Source organism: Scatophagus argus, chromosome 3, assembly GCF_020382885.2.
Source record: "Scatophagus argus isolate fScaArg1 chromosome 3, fScaArg1.pri, whole genome shotgun sequence".
NCBI lineage: Eukaryota > Metazoa > Chordata > Actinopteri > Scatophagidae > Scatophagus > Scatophagus argus.
Window position 1 is genome coordinate 150,921 of NC_058495.1, and position 21,613 is coordinate 172,533.

Below are 21,613 nucleotides of genomic sequence, written 5' to 3' on the forward strand. Positions count from 1 at the left end.
AACACCTCCACAGCTACAACAAATAGGAGAATTAAATGTGGACTGTTAAATATAATATAATATAATATCTCTCTCATCTAAAGCTGTACTAGTGAATGAGTTAATATTGGACAATAATATAGATTTACTTTGTTTAACCGAAACCTGGCTTCGGCCAGAAGAATATGTCAGCTTAAATGAATCCACTCCACAAAGTCATATTAATACTCACATTCCTCGAGACACCGGCCGAGGAGGTGGAGTTGCCGCCATTTTTTACCTAAACCTATCATTTAGTCCAAAGCCCAAAGTCAACTGCCATTCATTCGAAAGCCTTATTCTTACTCTCTCACACCCTACCTGGAAAACAATACAACCAATTTTTATTGTTGTAGTGTACCTCGCTCCTGGCCCATACTCTGAATTTTTACTGGAATTTCCAGAGTTCCTATCGAGTCTGCTCCTTAAAACTAATAAAGTTATTATTATGGGTGATTTCAACATCCACGTGGATGATAGTAATGATAGCCTTCGCGCAGCATTTATCTCTCCCTTAGATTCTGTCAGTGTGTACATGAACCCACTCATTGCTTCAATCATACTCTTGACCTTGTTCTGACATATGGCACTGATGTAGAACATTTAACTGTTTTTGAACAAAATCCTCTTCTGGCTGACCATTGTTTAATAACTTTTGAGTTTATACTATTTGACTTCATACCACCAAGAAAAAACTCCTACACTAGATACACCTGTCTGATAGTGCTGTGGCTAAATTTAAAGAAACAGTTCTATTGTCATTAACTTCAGTATCATGTCCCCATACGAGTGAACAATACAATAATCCCTCTGAAATCGACCATTTCGTGGACAGTGCTGCAAGCTTATTAAGGACGACTTTAGACTCTGTTGCTCTGCTAAAAAAGAAACTCATAAAGAAAAAGAAACTTGCACCCTGGTATAATACAGAGGTTCGCAAATTAAATCAAAATGTGCAAAAACTTGAGAGGAAATGGCGTTCCTCCAAACTTACTGAATCTCGCTCAATCTGGCAAGACAAGCAATGACTATAACCTTTTTTAACGACAAGATCTTAAACATTAGAGACAAAATTCAACACCTACTGACCTCAGCTGGTACTGATCTAACATCAAACACTAGTGTCCAACAGTGGAAACAGATAATCATCTTGACTGCTTTTCACCTATTGATCCCCATCAGCTATATTCACTCGTATATTCATCCAAGCCAACAACATGCCTCTTAGACCCCATCCCTACTAACCTACTCAAAGCTTTACCCTTACTTAGCAGCTGTCTATTAGACATGATCAATCTGTCCCTGACAACAGGCTATGTACCCCAGTCCTTTAAAGTAGCTGTAGTCAAACCTCTCCTTAAAAAACACACACTTGACCCAGAGAATTTAAGCAAGTATATACCAATATCTAACCTTTCATTTCTTTCCAAGATCTTTGAAAGAACAGTCGCCAATTAGTTATGTGACTTTCTTCAAAATAATAACTAATTTGAAAATTTGGCTTTAGAGCTCATCATAGCACAGAAACAGCATTGGCCAAAGTCACAAATGACCTCCTCCTGGCATCAGACAAGGGACTTATCTCTGTCCTTGTACTGTTAGACCTTAGTGCTGCATTTTAAGAATTTCCCTTCAGGGATAAATAATTTCCCTTCAGGGATAAATAAAGGAATTCTGATTCTGATTCTGATTTGACACCATTGACCACTCTATCTTACTGCACGGATTGGAACACCTAATTGGCATCAAAGGAACTGCATTAAGCTGGTTTCAGTCTTATTTATCAGATCGATTTCAATTTGTTCATGTTAATGATGCATCGTCCACACTCACAAAAGTTAGTTATGGAGTTCCCCAAGGTTCTGTCCTTGGGCCAATAATTTTCAGCCTGTATATGCTCCCCATTGGTGATATTATTAGGAAACACTCCATACATTTTCATTGTTATGCGGATGACACACAATTGTACTTATCAATGAAGCCAGATGAAACAAATCAGCTAGTCAAGCTTCAGGCATGTCTTAAAGACATAAAAACCTGGATGACCAGCAACTTCCTACGTCTAAATTCAGGCAAAACTGAAGTTATTGTTCTGGGCCCCGAAGACCCTCTCTATATTTAAGAGTAGACTAAAAACTTTCCTGTTTGATAAAGCTTATAGTTAGGGCTGGCCTGGCCTGGCCCCTAGTTATGCTGCTATATGCTTAGACTACCGGGGACCCTCCCATGACGCACTGAGCTCTTTCTTCCTCTCCCTCTCCTTCTGCACACATCTATGTCCCATTAATGCATATTACTAACTCAACTTCTTCCATGGAGTCCTTGTGCTTTCTTGTCCCGCAGATTCCTATTGATCGTGATTGGACCTCCTGCTGCGGTCCTGCTGTCGTCCTGCTCGAAACCTACTGTGATTACTACTGTTTAGTCATAACCTGATTTAATTCTGTTACAACTCTGTACAGCTACTACCATTATTATTGTTACTACTATTGTTTCAAAATCACCATAATGCCATCTGTATACTTTATTGTCATTATCATTATCTACATTTCCGATACTTCTGGTATTATTACTGCTGCTATGCATCTCTGCTTGTGTGCTCCTTCTCTCACACCCCACCCCCTCTGCCTCTCTCTCTCTCTCCCTCTCTCTCAACCCAACCGGTCAAGGCAGATGGCCGTCCATCTTGAGCCGGGGTCTGCTCCGAGGTTTCTGCCTTCTAAAAGGCAGTTTTTCCTCGCCACTGTCGCCAAGTGCTTGCTCAAGGGGGAATGTTGGGCTCTCTCTATTTACAATTTAATTAAAGAGTTTGGTCTAGACCTGCTCTAGTTGGAAAGATTCATGAGATAACTTTTGTTGTGAATTGGCGCTATATAAATAAACTGAATTGAATTGAATTGAATTTTATTGACTCTTTTCAATTAAATTCAACCTCCATAATGTATCTTTTTGTCGACAGTTCGTATATTTAAATATATGACATTATGGTCAGACACATCTGCCACTCCAATCTATGAATCTTGTATTATATCTCTATTTCCTGTCTTATAAATTAAATCAACAGTAGACCTCTACGGTACACTATTTGTTTGTGTTTTTCAAATTAAAATGTGGTTTTCAAAGGAAAATTTGAAAAGATTTTACTCACTGTTAAATGGGAATTTACCATGGCTTAAAATCAAACTGGTAATAGATAGATAGATAGCTAGATATACTTTATTGATCCCAGGCTGGGAAATTGCAGTGCAGCAGCAGCAATACACACAACAAGCTGTGTTTGGCGATGATGTCAGCAATGACCCGCAACTGCTGAATGAGGTCAGATGGTCATGAGTATTTTGATGAAGTCTGCTGTAGATTGAACAAGTACACACATTGCGCATGCGTCAATACGTGTGCAGCCTGTTACAGAATGTGAAACTATTCACTCTGCAATAGCCTGGATACAGCCAAAAGACTACCAAGAAAAGCTGGCCACTTTCCGCGCATACTGCAAAAACAAGATCACTGAAAAAAGATCCGGCCAGAGCACATCATCAACATGGACGAGGTTCCACTCACCTTTGACATTCCTGTGAACCGCACTGTGATAAAACGGGTGCACGTATGGTGAATGTTCACACCACAGGGAATGAGAAGTCGTCCTTCACTGTAGTTCTCACCTGCCAGGCTAATGGCCAGAAACTTCCACCCATGCTTATCTTCAAGAGGAAGACCTTGCCAAAAGAAAACTTTCCAGCCGGCGTCCTCATCAAAGCTAACTCGAAAGGATGGATGGATGAAGAAAAGATGAGTGAGTGGCCCTATTGATCTGTGACTCCATGCGCTCCCATATCACCGATGGTGTCAAAAAACAAGTGAAGCACACTAATTCAGTGCCGTCAACAGGGCATTCAAAGCTAGACTGCGAACTGCGTGGGAGCAGTGGATGACAGAAGGCGAACACACGTTCACCAAGACAGGGAGTCAGCGCCGAACGACATACGCCACTATCTGGCAGTGGATCGTAAATGCCTGGGCTGATATATCAGTCTCAACTGTGGTCCGAGCTTTCAGGAAGGCAGGAATCGTCACTGAACTGCCAGACAACAGCAGCGACACTGACTCAGATAATGACAACGTTGACGAGACGGAGCCGGGCATGCTGGATGCCGTATTCGCCCAACTGTTCAATTCGGACACTGAAGAAGAAGAATTCGAAGGATGAGGAATGAACTGATAAAGTGAGCTTTACGTGTTTCTTTTGTGTGTTCACAACTGAACAAGGTTGGTCATATTGTGAATATGGACATTAACGTTTGAACAACGTTGAGTTATTGTTATAGTGTTATTGCTTTGCACTATTTGGAGAGTTTCTATATTGTGATTGCACTAACGTTTGATTTATCAGACTGTTTCTTTTACGTGTTTACTGAATCGAGGAAAAGTTCCCCTCCACTACGTGATAAAAATGTTGCACTACCTGTTATACCTTGCTGTTGTTAAAAGATAAACTGTGTCGCGAAAATACTACGTCACTGACATTACCTCGGGAAAAATAATCTATGTAGAAATGAGGATTTCCCCTTCAGGGACGGGGACTCGGGGTGAAAAGACAGTTCTCCCCATCGTCTGAAGTCTCCACCTGTTCTGGTTCATGTTGTTACATTTACTGTTCATGAGTGTGAGTGTCAGAATTGTTTGGGAGTATACTTTCAAAGAATAGCAAAACATAATGATGACTAATCATATCAAGATAATGTCACTGAATGTAAATAGTCTAAATAGTCCAATAAAAGGACAAATGGTCGTGACAAAACTTAAAAAAGAAAAAGCACAAATAATTTTTCTTCAGGAGACCCACCTATCACAATCAGAACATAAGACACTTAAAAAAGATGGCTACAGGAAATTATACCATAGTACATTTAAACAAGGCTGTAGAAGAGGAGTAGTGATACTGATATCTACTACTATTATTCAGAAACATGGCATAAACTTTCATTGTTATGCCAATGATACCCAGCTGTACTTATCCTTAAAGCCTGAAGAGCAAAAGGACAGAGTTGTTAGCCAGACTCCAGGCATGTCTTAAGGACATATAGGACTGGATGACCTCCAATTTTTTATTATTAAACTCAGACAAAACTGAGGTCATTTTTTTGGTCCCAAACCTCTCAGAACTAGAATGATAATATCCTCTCTCTGGACAGCATTACTATTTACCTCCAGTACGATTTTGAGGAACCTCTGCATTATCTTCGATCAGGACGTGTCATTTATTCATCATATTAAACAGATCTCTAAGACCACCTTCTTTCACCTCTGCAATATTGCTAAGATTAGGAGCATCCTCTCTTAGAGTGATGCTGAAAAACTCCATATTTTTGTTACTTCTAGGCTGGACTACTGCAACTCATTATTATCAGGATGTCCAAATTACTCTATTAATAGCCTGCAACTGATCCAGAATGCAGCAGCTAGAGTTTTGACAGGAATAAGCAAAAGGGATCATATCTTCCCCGTCTTAGATTCTCTTCACTGGCTTCCAGTAAAATTCAGAATAGACTTTAAAATTCCCCTACTTGCATATAAGGCCCTAAATGGACCAGAAGAAGAAGAAGAAGAAGAATCAGCTTTTATTGACATATATATTTTTACATACACACACTGAATTCGCCTTCTGCATTTGACCCATCCTTAGTTGAACACACACATACAACACCCGGCAAATTACATGCAGTGAAACACACACAGGAGCAGTGGGCAGCATCAAGCTCCTGGGGAGCATATTGGGGGGTTAAGTGCCTTGCTCAAGGCAAGGGCACATCAGCCGGCTAATGGAGGGGGGGAGCATTTTTCATATTTATCACTCCACCACACCCAAATTTTTCCTGCCCGTCCGGTGGGGGAATCGAACCGCTAACCCTCCGATCACAAGCCGCTTCTCCAACCTCTAGGCCACGGCTTCACCCAAAAAAAGAGCTCACGGCACCTGGTATTCCCAGGCGGTCACCCATCCAAGCACTAACCACGGCCCAACCCTGCTTTCTGTTTAGCTTATAAGATCCAGAGCGTTAGTTTAAAAAAAGGATTTGATGCATTTAATTTAATTTATTTCACTGCATTTTGATTAAATGGGAGCATTAGAAGCACAGTACCACCACCTACTGGCCGATTTTAGTTTAGCAGTCAGTGTTTGTTAACGTTAGATAAAACTTTATTCAGGAAGTGAGAACAGTGTAACAACATAACATGTTTGCCAGCTTCCAGAGTTGATCAGCCACTTCAGCATACAGCTTGTTTGAGTTGCATCGTTGGTACGTAATAATATGTTTACATAATTTATTGTCATGTGCTGATGTTTTTAAGTGGCAAGTTCCATATTGTACGATCGTTAGAAACGTATTTTGCCTGTGTTTCTTTCTAGTCTACTGTGTCTGTTAATCACTCTAGATTTTGGTTGATATGGTTCACAGTATGATGTAGAATTGTTTATTTTCTTTTTAGTTTCACCTTTACTTCAGCAATAAACCTGCTATGAAGATAATACGCAGAGTCTTGTGTGAAGTAGAGCGTTTAGCTCCCTGTCGACACATGCATGGGACGCACTGAGGACAGAACAGTAGTGCTAACTTGAACAACGTATCAGCTAAAAAAACAAATATTTAAAATACATAGTCTTTCAGAATTTCAATTATAAAAATTTGTCATGTTTGTCCTGTATGTATGATGTTTAGTGCATGTATGTTTCTCTCTCTCTGTTCTGCTCCACCTAATGAGTTTGAGTTTAACTTGAATAAAAATAATAATATGTTTGTTAAAAGAATTTTATAAGGTTCTAAAGAAAGGAAATGTGCCTTTTAATAAGTTTTCTACTTATTCTTTGACATGATGTGTGATGCACTTTGACACAGGAAGTATACACAGGAAGTAGTGTTCTTTAAATTCTATACAGGAAGTTCATACAGTAAACAAAGCAAGGTCGCTAATGTACGGTAATGTGATTAATGAACTCGCCAGAAAGCAATGACTGTAAGTGTCACAGTTTGCCTCTTTTGTCAGATATTTCTTTGGTATAAGTTTAGCAATGTTTTGAGTACTTTGATAGTCGAATATTTCCAGTAACTACTACGGTAATGTTGCGTTAAGCTGACGTGCGTTAGCATTACGGTTGACGTTAGCATCTGTTGCTAATTCTATAAGCTAAACACAGTGCAGTGAGTAACGGTGATGTTATTTCTTTCTTTTGTAGTTTCACTCCAATTCATGTTGCCATTGTGAATGTGAAGTTAATAAAGGAGCAAGTACGCTCATTTTCCTGGCTCTTGAAAAGGAGTTTGGCCGACTGTTTAATCTACGTTAAGGCTCCGGGAGCAAAACACATAGAGAGAGCAGTACACTCTCTCTTTTTCATCCTCTCTGTCCTGTCTACCGCTTCTTCCCCCTCTTTACCCAGCCGACTATCAGCAGGATGGTTCTCCCTTGTGAGCTGGGTCCTCCTCAAGGTTTCTTCCTGTTAAAAGGGAGTTTTGCCACTGTCTACTTGCTCGGGGGTTCAGGCTCTGGGTTTCTGTAAAGCACCTAGAGACAATTTTGATTGTAAAAGGTGCAATATAAATAAAATTGAATTGAGCTGAATATTAAATACAACTCAGTTTGATCTTGGGTAGGAATGCGGCATAGTAAAAAGAAGACTAGAGAATGAACTAGTAACATTAGTAAACATATATGCACCTCCGGAAAGTGACAAATGCTTTTTAAAATGCCTATTCGATGTTATCGTACCAGAAACAGAGCATATTTTAATTTGTGGGAGGAGACCTAAATGTTATTAGAGACCACAAAATAGATACAACTAGTTTAAAAAATAACAAAATGCATTTGACAAGATTCATAAACATATCTTTGGAGGAGATGGGGATGATTGATGTTTGGAGGAGTCTACACCCCCTGGAAAAAGACATTACTCGGCAGTGCATAAAGTCCATTCAAGGATATATTACTTTTTTATGAATGTAGAAGATAACCATAGGGTGAGGGAGTGCAGAATAAGGGGTGCAGATGTGTCCCAACCCACTTTATTTAACAATAAATTTAAACAATAGAAGATGGCATATGGAGACTCAATCTGGGAATTATGATCAAGTAATGATCAAACAAAGAAGAAATTAAAAACAGAAATAAAAAGATATATAGAGGAAAATAACAATGGCACAGGAGACCCAACAATATTTTGGGATGCCATGAATGCAGTCATTAGAGTTAAACTGATAGCTGAAACTGTCATGATATCTGTCCAATAAATGTGTTATTTTTTCCCTCTTGTTTCATGTCTTGTCTACCTGTTTGATTTTGCTATCACTCACCCCTGTCTCTGTTCCAGGTCCCTGTCTGCCCTGCCCCCTCCGTGTCTGTGTGCACCTGATCCCTGATTGTTTCTCCCGCACCTGCCTCGTATCACTCCCCATTAGCCTTGTGTATATATACCCTTCTGTGTCTTGTTTCGTTGCCAGTTCGTCGTTGTATTCACGTCACGTTCCAGCATTATCATAGTCTTGTCACCAGTGTTTTTTGATCCCTGCTCGTTTTTCCTGACCTCGTCTTTGCCTCTCGTTTATCGGATACCGCTGCCTTTTTCTGACTGTCTTTTTCGTGTACCAACCCCAGCCTGAATAAACCTTGTTCTCTGCTTGACCGTCTCCAGTCGCACTGTTGAGTCCTCCTTATTTGCCTAGTCAGGACCATGATGGAAACAGCATATCCAAAAAGAGTTAAAGTGGAGGCCTATGGAATACATACTGAGAAGTTATGGGAATTGGAACAGGAATACCAAAACACTAATGACCTCAAGAGATGAAAGATGAAAGTGACATATTTTGTCATTGGAGGGAACTCACTCCAACGAAATTCGTGCTCTGCATTTAACCCACCCAAGTGACGTGCACACACACAGCAAACCCAGGGCAGTGGGGGTTAGGTACCTTGCTCAAGGGTACCTCAGCCATGGACACCGGTACGGGGAATCGAACCAGCGATCCACCGGTTACGGGTCCGACACCCTAACTGCTGATCCACGACTGCCATATGTCAACAAATTAAAGAAACAAACATAACTAATACTACTGGACAAAACTGAAAAAAGGATAAATATTTTAAGATGGGCTACCATGAAGTGGGCTCAAAGGTAACTAAAATATTTGCAAAGTGTATAAGAAAACAACAAGCAATTAATAATATATACAAAATCAAAGATCCCCATACAGGTGAGGTAATATCTACTCCAGATGGTATTGAAAACATCTTCCAAAGATATCACCAAGATTTGTATACACAACCTGCATCAGCAGAAGAAAATGAAATGATTGCATTTCTAGAGTTGTTAGACCTACCCTCAATTGGATGTACACAAAATGATAAACTAACTGCTGAGATTACAGTGGAGGAGGTGACAGATGCAATAAATACATTGAAAAACAATAAATCACCTGGGAGCTATGGTTATCCAGCAGAGTGGTATAGGATGTTTGGAGAGGAGCTGACACCACTGCTTGCCTCCTCCTTGCCACCTTGTCAATTGGATTCTCCAACACAATAAAATACCCCAATCATGGGCCAATTACAGGGATTCTTAAACAAGGAAAGAACAAAAAACATTGTGCTAGCTATAGACCAATCTCTATATGCTGACTATAAAATATATACAACAATAATCTCTAAAAGACCTAACTCCTTTACATCAGAAATAATAGAGGAAGATCAAACAGGATTTATAAGAGGATGTCAGACGCATGTTATAACATTAGAAAAACACTACATGTAGTGGAGGCAGCAAAAAAAGACAAAAAAGCACTGTATTAGTAAGTATTGAGGCAGAAAAAGCTTTCAATTGTGTCACCTGGAAATTTCTATATAAAGCATTGGAGCAATTTGGATTTAGTAATAAATCAAATAATTATAATTAACTAAATAATGCATCAATACGGTGCATAAGATACGCTATCACCAACCAGCTGCAAGAATTAAAATTGATGGAAGCTTGAAAGACAGAAAATCAGATTACAGACATCAACAAGGCAAGTATGCTGTCTGTCTGCCACTCTGTTTGCTCTTTATATAGAGCCACTTGCGCAGGCTATTAGACAGGACCAAGAGGTCAAAAGAATGGTAATGAATGCTCGAACGCTCAAATAAATCATTACCTACATTGACGAAACTTTTGGAAACATTTGGATACCGAACAGGATATAAAATAAATATCACAAAGACATAGATGTAAGTGTTTAACTATAGTCCACCAAAAGAGATCCAAGTATTAATTTTAATTGGAAACTTAAGAGAATTGGGGGTCACAATCACAAAAGGACTAAATTATATCTAAAACTATATAAAGCCAACTAAACAAGATAACATACAAAAAGGTACTGAAAGATGGTCCATATTAACACTAGAACTCAGCTCATGAATTCAAATAATCAGGATGAGTGTTTTACCAAGGCTTTTGTGCCTGTTTCAGTCCGTACCAGCAGAGCTCCCACAGTCTCAATTTATGAGCTGGACTAGAATAATATCAAGGTTTTTGGGGGTGGAAAAAAGCCTAGAATAAGACTGGAGTCTCTCCAGCTGCCAAAAGAAGAAACTTCCAATTTTGAAAGCATACTTTCAAGTAGGTAGCATATGATAGCAATTTCAAACCAGCTAGATACGACAAAGGATTTAAACAGTGGTCAACCAAGGGAATTACAGCATGGTGTGTGCTAGTGAAGGATGGACAGCTGGAGAGTTTCTAAAATATAAAAGTATGATTTTGATAAACATGAATTCTATAGGTACTTGCAACTTATGATTACTTTATGAAAGAGATCAGGATGGACCCCTCCAAAGAAGTGAATGGTGTGAGCACATGGCTAGAGATCCCAACAATACAAAGAAACCAAAGTTAGAATTATATCCAGGTTATATAAAAAATTGATATTAAATATACACTCAACTAAATGCATAAAAGAAAAATGGGAATCAAAATTTGAGATAAAAATCACTGATAAAGAGTGGCTAAATGTGGAAAATACATAACACCTCCACTAGTTCACGGATCTGGAGGGAGTAATGAATGTGGATCACTCACATATTTTTTTGGAAATGTGTGATAAGATAAGAAAATATTAAAGGATGCATTGTTGAAAATTTTTAGGAAATACTTGGATATTAGATTCAGTCTTGTACAGTATGTGTATTAACCGTACCTGTTGTAACCTATGTGAAGAAAATATACAAAAGAATACTTGGTAAAAGTATTACTAACAGTGGCTAAAAAAGCTATTACGAGGAAATGGGGAAGGCATCGCTATACTGGATCAATGGACACACGTTGTAGAGGAAATCTACACAATGGAAAAAATGACAGACAGGAAGCTCAGCTCAAAGAGCATTGGACGAGATGGACAATATTTATGACTGAACAGTGGCAAAACACATAACTTAATAGAGTAAAAGAAAATGGAATATGGACAGATTGCTAAGACAGTAGCTCCCATATTTGTTTGTGTATTTACTTTAGGTTTGACATCTGTATAAAGGAAAAATTCTCAATACAAATTGAAGTGACAAATAAAGATAAACACTTACTGGATACTTCATTCCTTCATTCAAAACCTACTGCCCCATTCATACCCAATAGACTCTTGCCCACTTATGCAAATATCAATAACCATGGCAACGCTAGACTTTTTTTTATGAAGTTGTCTTTTAAAAGAAGTGCTTTATTTCTTTGTCTGCCTCAATGGATTAGGGTAATTGAAACCTTTACTTTATAAATACGATTAGGTTGAAATATTTAGCTTTGTTGGCTTTAATTCACAATTCAATCAGCCTGTGGCCACAAAGATAGGTGCACCACCACTCGTCCTCTGAGCTGTGTCTCAATTCTAAACTAAGGGTAAGGTGTTTCTTAAAACAACTTTTTTTTTACCTTAACTTTTTGTCTTTACTTGTCTGTTTGATTTATTATCTCTCTGACCCAGAAGTACCCAATAGATTGTCTCTCCAAATGCAGCCAGCAATTACTGGTATTATTCAACAGCACTGCAGTTTAGCATCAGCTACTCCAAGGCAGCATTCACACTCGCATTTTCTTCAGGAATTTCTTTCTTTATTTTTTTATTTGATTCTGTTGAATAACATCTTTTTTCTTTTTCATGGCAGAGTACAGACATTTAATTAGTAATTACAGGAGAAGAATGTCTCTCAGTCTTCTTGCCCCCTTGAAAAACAATCTTTGTTTTATGTTTTTAAAATAAATATCCATATCAGTCTTTCACAAAGTTTTCATTCTCAATACAGCTAAGGATTTAATGGGGATCTGCTACACATCAGTATGTCAGTTCATTAGTTACAGAAGAATTGGCCATTTTAGGTAGTTCTATCTGTGCCTATGCATTTACATACAGACATGACCCAGTACACAAAGCAATGTTCATAAAGATATGGTTGGATGAGTTTGGTGTGGAAGAACTTGACTGGCCTGCACAGAGCCATGGACTCAACCCCACTGAGCGCCTTTGGGATGAGCTGGAACGGAAACTGCAAGCCAGGCCTTTTTGTCCAACATCATTGCCTGACCACACTTTTGCCTGAATGGCCAAAAAGTGCCCCAAAAACATGCCAAAATCTTGTGGAAAGCCTTTCCTGAAGAGTGGAAGCTGTTATGGCTGCTGTAAAGTTGTTTATGTTTACAATGCAATATCCTTAAAGCCCCTGCTGGTGTGCTGGTCAGGTCCTCCGTTACGTTTGTCAAGTCTATCTCCTCTCCAGTCACCTTATTAAAATGTCTCCTTAATTGCTCTTCTTCCAACCCCTCCTCCAGATGGCATCTTTTGTCCCTACTTCTCCTTCTGTTCTACAAAGGGGCTACCCCATTATTGTGGCTGTTGCCTTGGTTGCAAATCCTATGTGAGTGTGTGTGCTGCCTTAACCTTTTAATCCTTACCACATGGCAGTCATTAGCAAATGAAGAACTAAGTACAGACTACCTTAGTATCTATTACGTGTATTTTTGAGCACAGAATTTTAATTTTTTACACCAAAATCAATGTTCAGCAGGGTGTTTCTGATAAACTGCTTCATTCTCCAAATTTATGACTGAAACATGTTTGTCTGAGTTTAATGGCAGAAAATTGGTCACCCAAGGTTGTATGTCTTTCAGACATGCTTGAAGATTAGTTAACTGATTGATTTTGCTTTCAATGACTGATTGATTTCAGTGGTTATTGTGTGTCAACTGTATTAAAATATGTTTGCATTTTCTAATAACATTATCTGCAGGAAGCATATAATAGGTGAACAGTATTGATCCTTGCGGAACTCTGTGGCATGTATGGAAGACTTCTGCAAGTGACCGTTGATTGAGTTCTGTCTGAAGTCCACAGTGTAGAGGGTGAAAAGAAACAGAACCAGGATCTTTCCCTGCATGGCCCCAGACCACCATGTTAGACACACAGTTTCGTGCCCTCATGTACTGTGGGCGGTTGGTGAGATAGTCCAGTAGCTGTATTGGAAGCTCCAACTTGTCCCTCAGCAGTGCAGGCTGTATGGTGTTGAAAGTGCTGGAGAAATCAAAAAACATTCTCACAGTGCTCCCAGGCTTGTCCAGATGAGAGAGGGCTCTGTGCAGGAGGAAGTCAAACTGGTTAATGAACTGGAGTGGGTCCTTCGATGGGCTCACTAAATGGTGAAGGTGTGCGAGTACCAGCCTCTCCACAGGTGATATGCCAGTGTCACTGGCCTGTCTATTACTTTTGGACAACACTTTTGTCCTTCCTACCACACGCCGGGGAAAGTTGTTTTCGTTCATTGCTGAATTACTCCTTTCGGTGCGGCGATGCAACTCCTTGCTGCCCACATTGTTGACACTAGGGATCAGCTGATGGACCTGAAGTCCGCCACCGCTCCAGAGAAAACACTGAGAGTAATCCCTGCTGAAGCAAGACACAGAGGAAAAAAACTACGGAGGAGGAGGTTGCCGTGCTTGTTATCAACCAGTGGTATGATCCAGCTCACATTACAGGGAAGGAGTGCATCTGCAGCCCGGATGTGGAACTGTGTGCCGTTGGACTACAACTTACTTGCCCAGGGAGTTTTCACATGCTGTCATGGTGACTGTTTATGTTCCTCTCTCAAATGGCATGTGACTACTACTACTACTACTATATTAACTTCTGCTTTGAAAACACTGTACCCTCCTGTATGTCACGGTATTTTCCAAACAACAAACCATGGGTTACCCCTGATGTCAAAGCTCTCCTGAAGGAGAAGAAGAGAGACTCCACAACACTTCACAGCTTCAAACACCCATCCACTCCCCCAGCCCACAGACCCCCTCTCCATCCCTGTCCTTCACATCAGCCCAGATGGACCAGACGGCATCAGGTCCAGGCTCCTTAAGTCCTGCACAGATGAACTGTGTGGAGTAATGGAGCATGTCTTCAACCTGAACCTTAAGCTGAGGGTGGTACCACAGCTCTGGAAGACGCACTGGCATTGGAGTGGAGGACACGGTCACCTACCTGCTTCACCACACTCTTTCTCACCTGGAAAAACCGGGACGCTCTGCAAGAATCTTATTCTTTGACTTCTCCAGTGCATTCAACACCATACAGCCGGTGCTCCTGATGGGAAGCTGGAGATGGCAGGGGTGGACTCTGACCTGGCGAAGTTGATCTTGGACTACCTCACAAATCAGCACCAGTTTGTGAGAGCCCGGGACTATGTGTCTGACCTCCATACATGCAGTGTGGGGGCTCCCCAGGGCACAGTCCTGGCCCCATTCTTCTTTACCCTCTACACTCTAAACGGTTGTGCCCTGCAGAAGTTCTTGGATGACCCTGCGCTTGTCGGCCTCATAACCAATGATGACGACACAGAGTACAGGGGACTGATGCAAGACTTTGTGGACTGGTGTCAGCAGAACCACCTCCTCATCCACATGGGGAAGACAAAGGAGATGGTGGTGGACCTCTGCAGATGCCAGCCTACTGCCCCTGCCCCGGTGAACATTCAGGGAACAGACATTGAGCGAGTACCTGGGTGTTCACCTAAATCACAAACTGGACTGGACTCACAACAAGGATGCACTGTGCAGGAAGAGCCAAAGCAGGCTCTACCTCCTGAGGAGACTGCTGTTTTTTGGAGTGGGGGGGACCACTCCTGAAGACCTTCTATAGCTCTGTGGTGGCATCCACCATCATGTATGGTGTGGTCTGCTGGAGCAGCTGCATCACAGAGAGGGAGAGGAAGATGCTGGACAATATCATCAAGAAGTCCAGCTTGGTCCTGGGCTGTCCTCTGGATTCAGTGCAGGAGGTGGGGGACAAAAGGGTCCTGGCTAAACTAACATCTATGCTAGACCATGAATCTCACCTCCTACAGGACACCCGGTCTGCCCTGAAGAGCAGTTTCAATGACAGACTGATTCACCGTCGCTGTGTGAAGGAGACATTCCACAGGTCTTTTCTTCCTGCTGCTGTCAGGCTCTACAACAAACATTGTTAGCTTGTCACCCATCTGCAGTCACCATGTGCAATATTTTTAGTCACTTACTGTTAGTCACTCACTGTACATACCAAATTATTATTTATGCAGAGCTTTAGATAGACAGATGCTATTTTATGTTTATGTTTATTTATTTTTTTATTTTTTATTCTTATTATCTTAAATATTTCTGATCCTTGTAACTGTTATTCCAGTGCTGGTCTTACCCTGCTGTTGCAACACTGCAATTTCCCCTCTGTGGGACAAATAAAGGTTTTGTTGTCTTATCTTATCTTATCAGACTTAGCACCTGAGTGCATTCATTGTTATCTCGGGTGCCTTATTATTTGTGGGCCAGTGCACAAGAATGGGGCTTAATGCCACATGCCACTTACTATTACTTTTACTTTTACTATTGTTCATACTTCTTCTTCTTATTAGTGGGCCAATGCACTAGAATGGGACTTAATGCAAAGCAGCCCCATTCTAGTGCATAATGCCGCTATTACTATTCCTCATACTTCTTCTTCCTCCAGACAAAATTTTGCCGCATAACTAGTCCTGCATCTTTTACGTGAGCATCCTGAAACTTTTACCAGCCGTGCAGCCATATCGGGAATAGTGTGCTATCTCTTTTGGTTCCAATCTGACAAACGGTTCTCGAGAAAATTGCAAAAAAACGATGGGCAATGACATAGACGATGAATGAAAAAGAGAGAAAAAAAAAACGTCAAAATTGCACAACATTGGTCTCTTTGTTGCCCTCTAGCTCTGTGATAGTTTCACCTAGAGACACGATTCGAAGTTTAAACGGGTAAGGAGGCATGGGGCTAATTTTTATGTAATACATGTGTTTCAATTATTTTTTTGTTTATGAGCTGGAGCAGTTTACGTTTTATGAAAATTTTGGAGCAAAGAAAAAACTTTCCCGCCAAGCCGTGATGATGTCACACACTCTAAGGCTTTTTCTTGTGAAATAAATCTGAACAACTTTTGTCTGTAGCCGCAGTGTGTCTCGCACATACAAAATTATACATCCAAACGTAGGGATTTTTGACCCGGGTAAGATGGCGTGCCACTTGTTGCCATGTCAGTAACGGTATTTGGTCAGAATCAGAATCAGAAATGTCTTTATTGCCATTGTAAGTGAAGAGGTTTCACATTACTAGGAATTTGTCTTGGTGATTGGTGCATACATAGAACGTAACATATAATAGTAGAATAAAATAAAATAAAACAGAATAAGGTAAAATAAAATAAAATAAGATAAGTAAAATAAATATGTTTCTGGAGGTAGTCCAAAAGTGAGGTAGTGCAGGGTGGAGTATAGTGCAAGTGGGTGAGGTAAACAGTGCAAATGAACAGCAGGTGGATAATGACATGAGCAGAAATCAGTTCCTGTACTGAAGTAACTAAAGTGCAGGGCAGCATGTTAGTCAGTTGGTGTTCAATAGTCCAACAGCAGAGGGGAAGAAGCTGTTCTTGTGGCGTGAGGTTTTGGTCCGAATGGACCGTAACCTCCTGCCTGAAGGGAGATCCTCAAAGAGTCCATGTCCAGGGTGAGAAGGGTCAACTGTGATACGACCTGCACGCCTCAGAGTCCTGGAGATGTACAGTCCTCGGAGAGATGGAAGGCTGCAGCCGATCACCTTCTCAGCAGAGCGCACAGCACGCTGCAGTCTGTGCTTGTCCCTGGCAGTGGCTCCAGCGTACCACACGGTGATGTAGGAGGTGAGGATGGACTCAATGATGGCCGTGTAGAACTGAACCATCATCTTGACTGGCACCTTGAGTTTCCTCAGCTGCCACAGGAAGAATATCCTCTGCTGGGCCCTTTTGATGAGTCCTTGAGGTCCTGGGTGATGGTGGTACCCAGGAAGCGGAAGGAGTCCACCATGGAGATGGGGGTGTCTGTCAGGGTGAGGGGGAGCAATGGAGTTGGCACTTTCCGAAAGTCAATGATCATCTCCACTGTCTTCTGGGTGTTCAGCTCCAGGTTGTTGTTGCCGCACCAGTCAGGAGCTCATCAAGCGCAGGAAGCGCGCCTCCCTCCTCCCGCCTCAAAATCATTACAGAGCTAACTAGCGCTGGCAACCCATACAAATTTTATATCAAATTGACTGGCATGATGAGGAGAAGTGTGTTCAATAAGTCTCTTATTTCAGTTTCAGTATTTTCATTTTATCTCTTATCTTATTTCAGTTTTTGCTTTACAAGATGCACATCAAACACACATGTGTATCGAAAGACGTGCGCAGGCAGGGTCCCGGCAATAGAATCCGGTGAGCAACACTGGCCCACTCAAAATTTCTTGTGAAATTTTCTGGTTTTTATTATTATTATTTTATTTTTTCCTTTATTAATCCCAAGCTGGGATATTACTTCTCTGCATTTAACCAATCATTGATTGCAACACACACACACACATTCAACATGCACACAGGAGCACAGGGCTTCCATTGTCAGGGGGTTTTGGGGGTTAAGTGTCTTGCTCAAGGGCACATCAGCCAGCTAATTGGGGGGGGTTATTCACTCCTCTACACCCAAATTTGTCCTGCCAGTCCTGGGGGAATCAAACTGGTGACCCTCTGTTCACAAGCCACTTCTCCAACCTCTAGGCCACGGCTGCCCGACTTCAACCATATTAACCTGGACAAAACACTTTCACTCAGTTTGTAAACTGTCCCACCAGAGAGGGAAGACCTGCTGTATGCTAATGTAGGGATTTTTACAGCTCCTCCCCCTTCCCCCCACTGGGCAGGTCAGATCATAGCCTGATCCACCTCTCCCCCTGCTATGTGCTTCTAGTAAAGCAGGAGGAGGAGGTGGACAGACAAGGCCAATGAGACACTTAAGTGCTGCTTTGAGGTAACAGACTGACAGGCACTCTGTAAACCCCACGGACAGGACAGGAGTTGATGGCAGTGTCGAACGGGTGAATGAGCTGAATCAATTTTTTTAACAGATTGAACACAGTGACCCCAGCTCATACTTCAAGTGACTCCACAGCATTATGGCAGTGACTGGCCATTCCACTCTCTCCCTCTCCCCCACTTCTTACTCAGATGGCCTCGTTCTCAGACACCCCGGCAGACCACTCTCTCCTGGGAATCACCCGCAACCTTCCCCCAGCTGTCGCCTCAGCAATGACCTTCACGGCTGAGCAGGTGAGAAGACAGCTGCAGAGACTCCATGCAGGCAAAGCTCCAGGCCCAGATGGTGTGAGCCCTAGGGTTCTGAAAGCAGGGCAGGAGGTGTGGGTGGGATAGTGCACTGGGATTGTAGCAGAGCTGTCTGGGTGGGGGAGGGGGAGGTGACTGATCAAACCTTTTAAAATATAGGTTCAGATCATTCATTCAGTTCAGGTCCCTAGCAGACTGAAAGTCGGTTTCCTTGCTGCCTCAGATGGCTCAGATGGCCTCAGATCTTCCTCCTCAACTCCCCCTGAAGAGCCTTCAGTTCCCTTTTTCCTAACTTAAAGACCCTCTTATTCTGTTTAAGTAGGTTCTTCTTGTCAGGCGTTATCCACGGTTTATTGTTGGAGAAACAGCACAGACCTGGTAGGTACACAGAAACTTATGTTGTCCATTACCCATTGTGTGAGGCTGTCGATGTCCTCCCCATGAGGATCATACAGTACCTCCCACACAGTAGAATCAAAACATCTATGATTACTAAGCTCATTATCTTTCTCTCTCTGTCTCGATCTCCCTCAGGGGCACCCAGGCTTTGATTATGCCTTTAAAAAAATTTACCACTACTATTACCACTATTGATCCTTATTATTATTATCATTATTATTTTTATTATTATTACAACCATGAAATCTACCTTCAGATGAATAAAAATAAACCAAACTTTGCACAAAGGTCCAGTGACCTTCTAAAGTTCAAAAACTTTCAGCAATCATTTCCTGTTATTGTTATTGTTGTTGCTGTTGTTTTCTTTTTTCTTTTGTAAATTACATTTGAAGTCCAAGGAAATCCACCTTTAAAAGAAGTAAAAAAGTAAATAAAAGTCTTTTTAAATTACTTAAATACATGATGTTCAATGAGTAATCGTGTTAAATAATCATGATTGTAATATTTACCAAAATAATCAGGATGATTTTTGCCATAATTGAGCAGCCCTATAAAGTACTACAAATGCATATTCCTTCTGACAGTGACGCAAGTGACAGCCTGTCCAGTACACCACCTGTTCAACATGTGCGTGCATGTATATAACTGTTTATATGCAGTAGCATTTTTAGGCCCGTAGGGGTCATAGTTCGTTTAGTTATGTGTTGTTTGTATTGGCCAATACTCAGTTACAAGAAGTGATGTAGCAGGAAGTTCTTCTTCTGTTCAGCATCGACAGGAATGCTTTTAGCATTAGGATGCTAATCCTTCCTTCAGGTGTTTGTTTGCAGCCCTTGTAGTGGCAATATGAGTGAGTGGTGAACAATTATTTTTCATGTTGGAATGAAAACTGTTTGAAGAGTTTAGCTGGCTGTGAATCCCAGTATCAGTATCAGTGCATAGATATATATATATATATATATCCATGAAATCACAGAAGCAGTAAGAAGGAATATGACAGTGAAAAACATTTATATGTGCTCCATTCCTTTTAAAATTCTGTCAGTGTTTTGCTGTGAGTATATTGTGCCTTTGCTATTGTATTCACTGTTGTTGTTCCTTTGAAAACAATATTGTGCTTGTGTGAATGTTTATTGATCTTGATGAGCAGGTGGCATCATGCATGGTATCTTCTGCCGCTTGTGCATGTATGTATGCCGGATGCTGGCTCAGAGTAGAGTACATTTTCAATTTAATTCTGTTTTAAATTTATTTATTTTATATACATGTATTGATAAACTACCCAGCTGATAAGGAGTACTGATAAGAACACCAGTTTTAGAATTTATTTACCATGTGCATCTTTTTGTTAACATCAGTCAAATGCAGACAACATTGAGTTCAGTGCATGACTTGCAACACACCAGGTCAGCCCAACCATACACCCAGTGTTGCCAGCATACAATTGAGTGACTCATAAAGCTAAGCTTTAGTTCTTAGCAACTAAAGGCATTCATTATGTTGTGACCTGTTAGCTGCTGGCACAGCCATAAGGCTTAGTGTTGATAACGCTTTACAGCAAAACATTTTAACTTTACTGCTTGTCCCCATATTGGATAATCCAACTCTGAAGCACAAGCTGTCCAGGTTTATAGTTTAGTCAAACAAGGGACATGTTTGTTTTGATGGCAATATTGGTCAGTTAGTCCATAAAATTGTTTTATACTGTTGTTGTTCACTGTCACACTAACTGACTGCTGTACACTCTGTACACTGTTTTTGCTGCTGTTTGTGTTGTAAACAGCAGAGGTGCAGCTCAAAGCTTATCATAATAGTCTGCCTAATGAAGCAGAATTGCACAAAATAACTGTAGCAAATATACAAACTAAATACAGACAGGAAGCTTTCACAAGGCATACCTAGAGCCCTGAAATAACCCAGATGCGCTAGATACAAATTAATAATCATTACATCAATAATATCAGTAATAATAATTAATAATATTAATAATAATAAGAAGAAGAAGAATATGCAACACACTGAAACTAGATCTGTTCAGGTAGAATTACATTGGAGTACTAGTTAACAGTGGAAATGTTTTATCACAAACACAATACAGTAAGTACTTTTATTAAATACAGATTGGAACCCTGGTAAGTTACATAAATGCCACAGACACTCAAACACCAAGCACATCACTTACCAGCTACATGTAAAAATGCTGGCATGTCCCGGCTTCCGTCCCTTACCACTGCGCATGTATTCCACTGTGTGCATATTGATGAATTGTGTAAAAGGACAGTGTTCTAACACATAATCCAATCCTCAGTCACAGTCAAAGATGTTACTATCAGCCAACAACAGATCCGTCTGAAAGAAGAGCCGAGCAGGCAGCTGGATGCAGGAAAATATTAGATCATTTCTACTCAAATAAGAAAGGATGGAAGGAGGAAGGGAGCCTACAGTGAATTCCTGGCAGAAAATCCCTGGGGATTAGACCATCACATGACCATCCATCCACAGTCACTTAA

General features: G+C 40.9%; 1 protein-coding gene across 1 annotated transcript in view; it reads right to left on the reverse strand.

Annotated features, from left to right (window-relative positions):
• Positions 1 to 21,613, reverse strand: part of plekha6 (pleckstrin homology domain containing, family A member 6) — a 134,214-nt gene extending 112,601 nt beyond the window's left edge. Inside the window, exon 1 of the mRNA XM_046379865.1 lies at positions 21,286 to 21,613. The gene's annotated coding sequence lies outside the window, so the exon portion shown is untranslated. The remainder of the gene's footprint in view (positions 1 to 21,285) is intronic.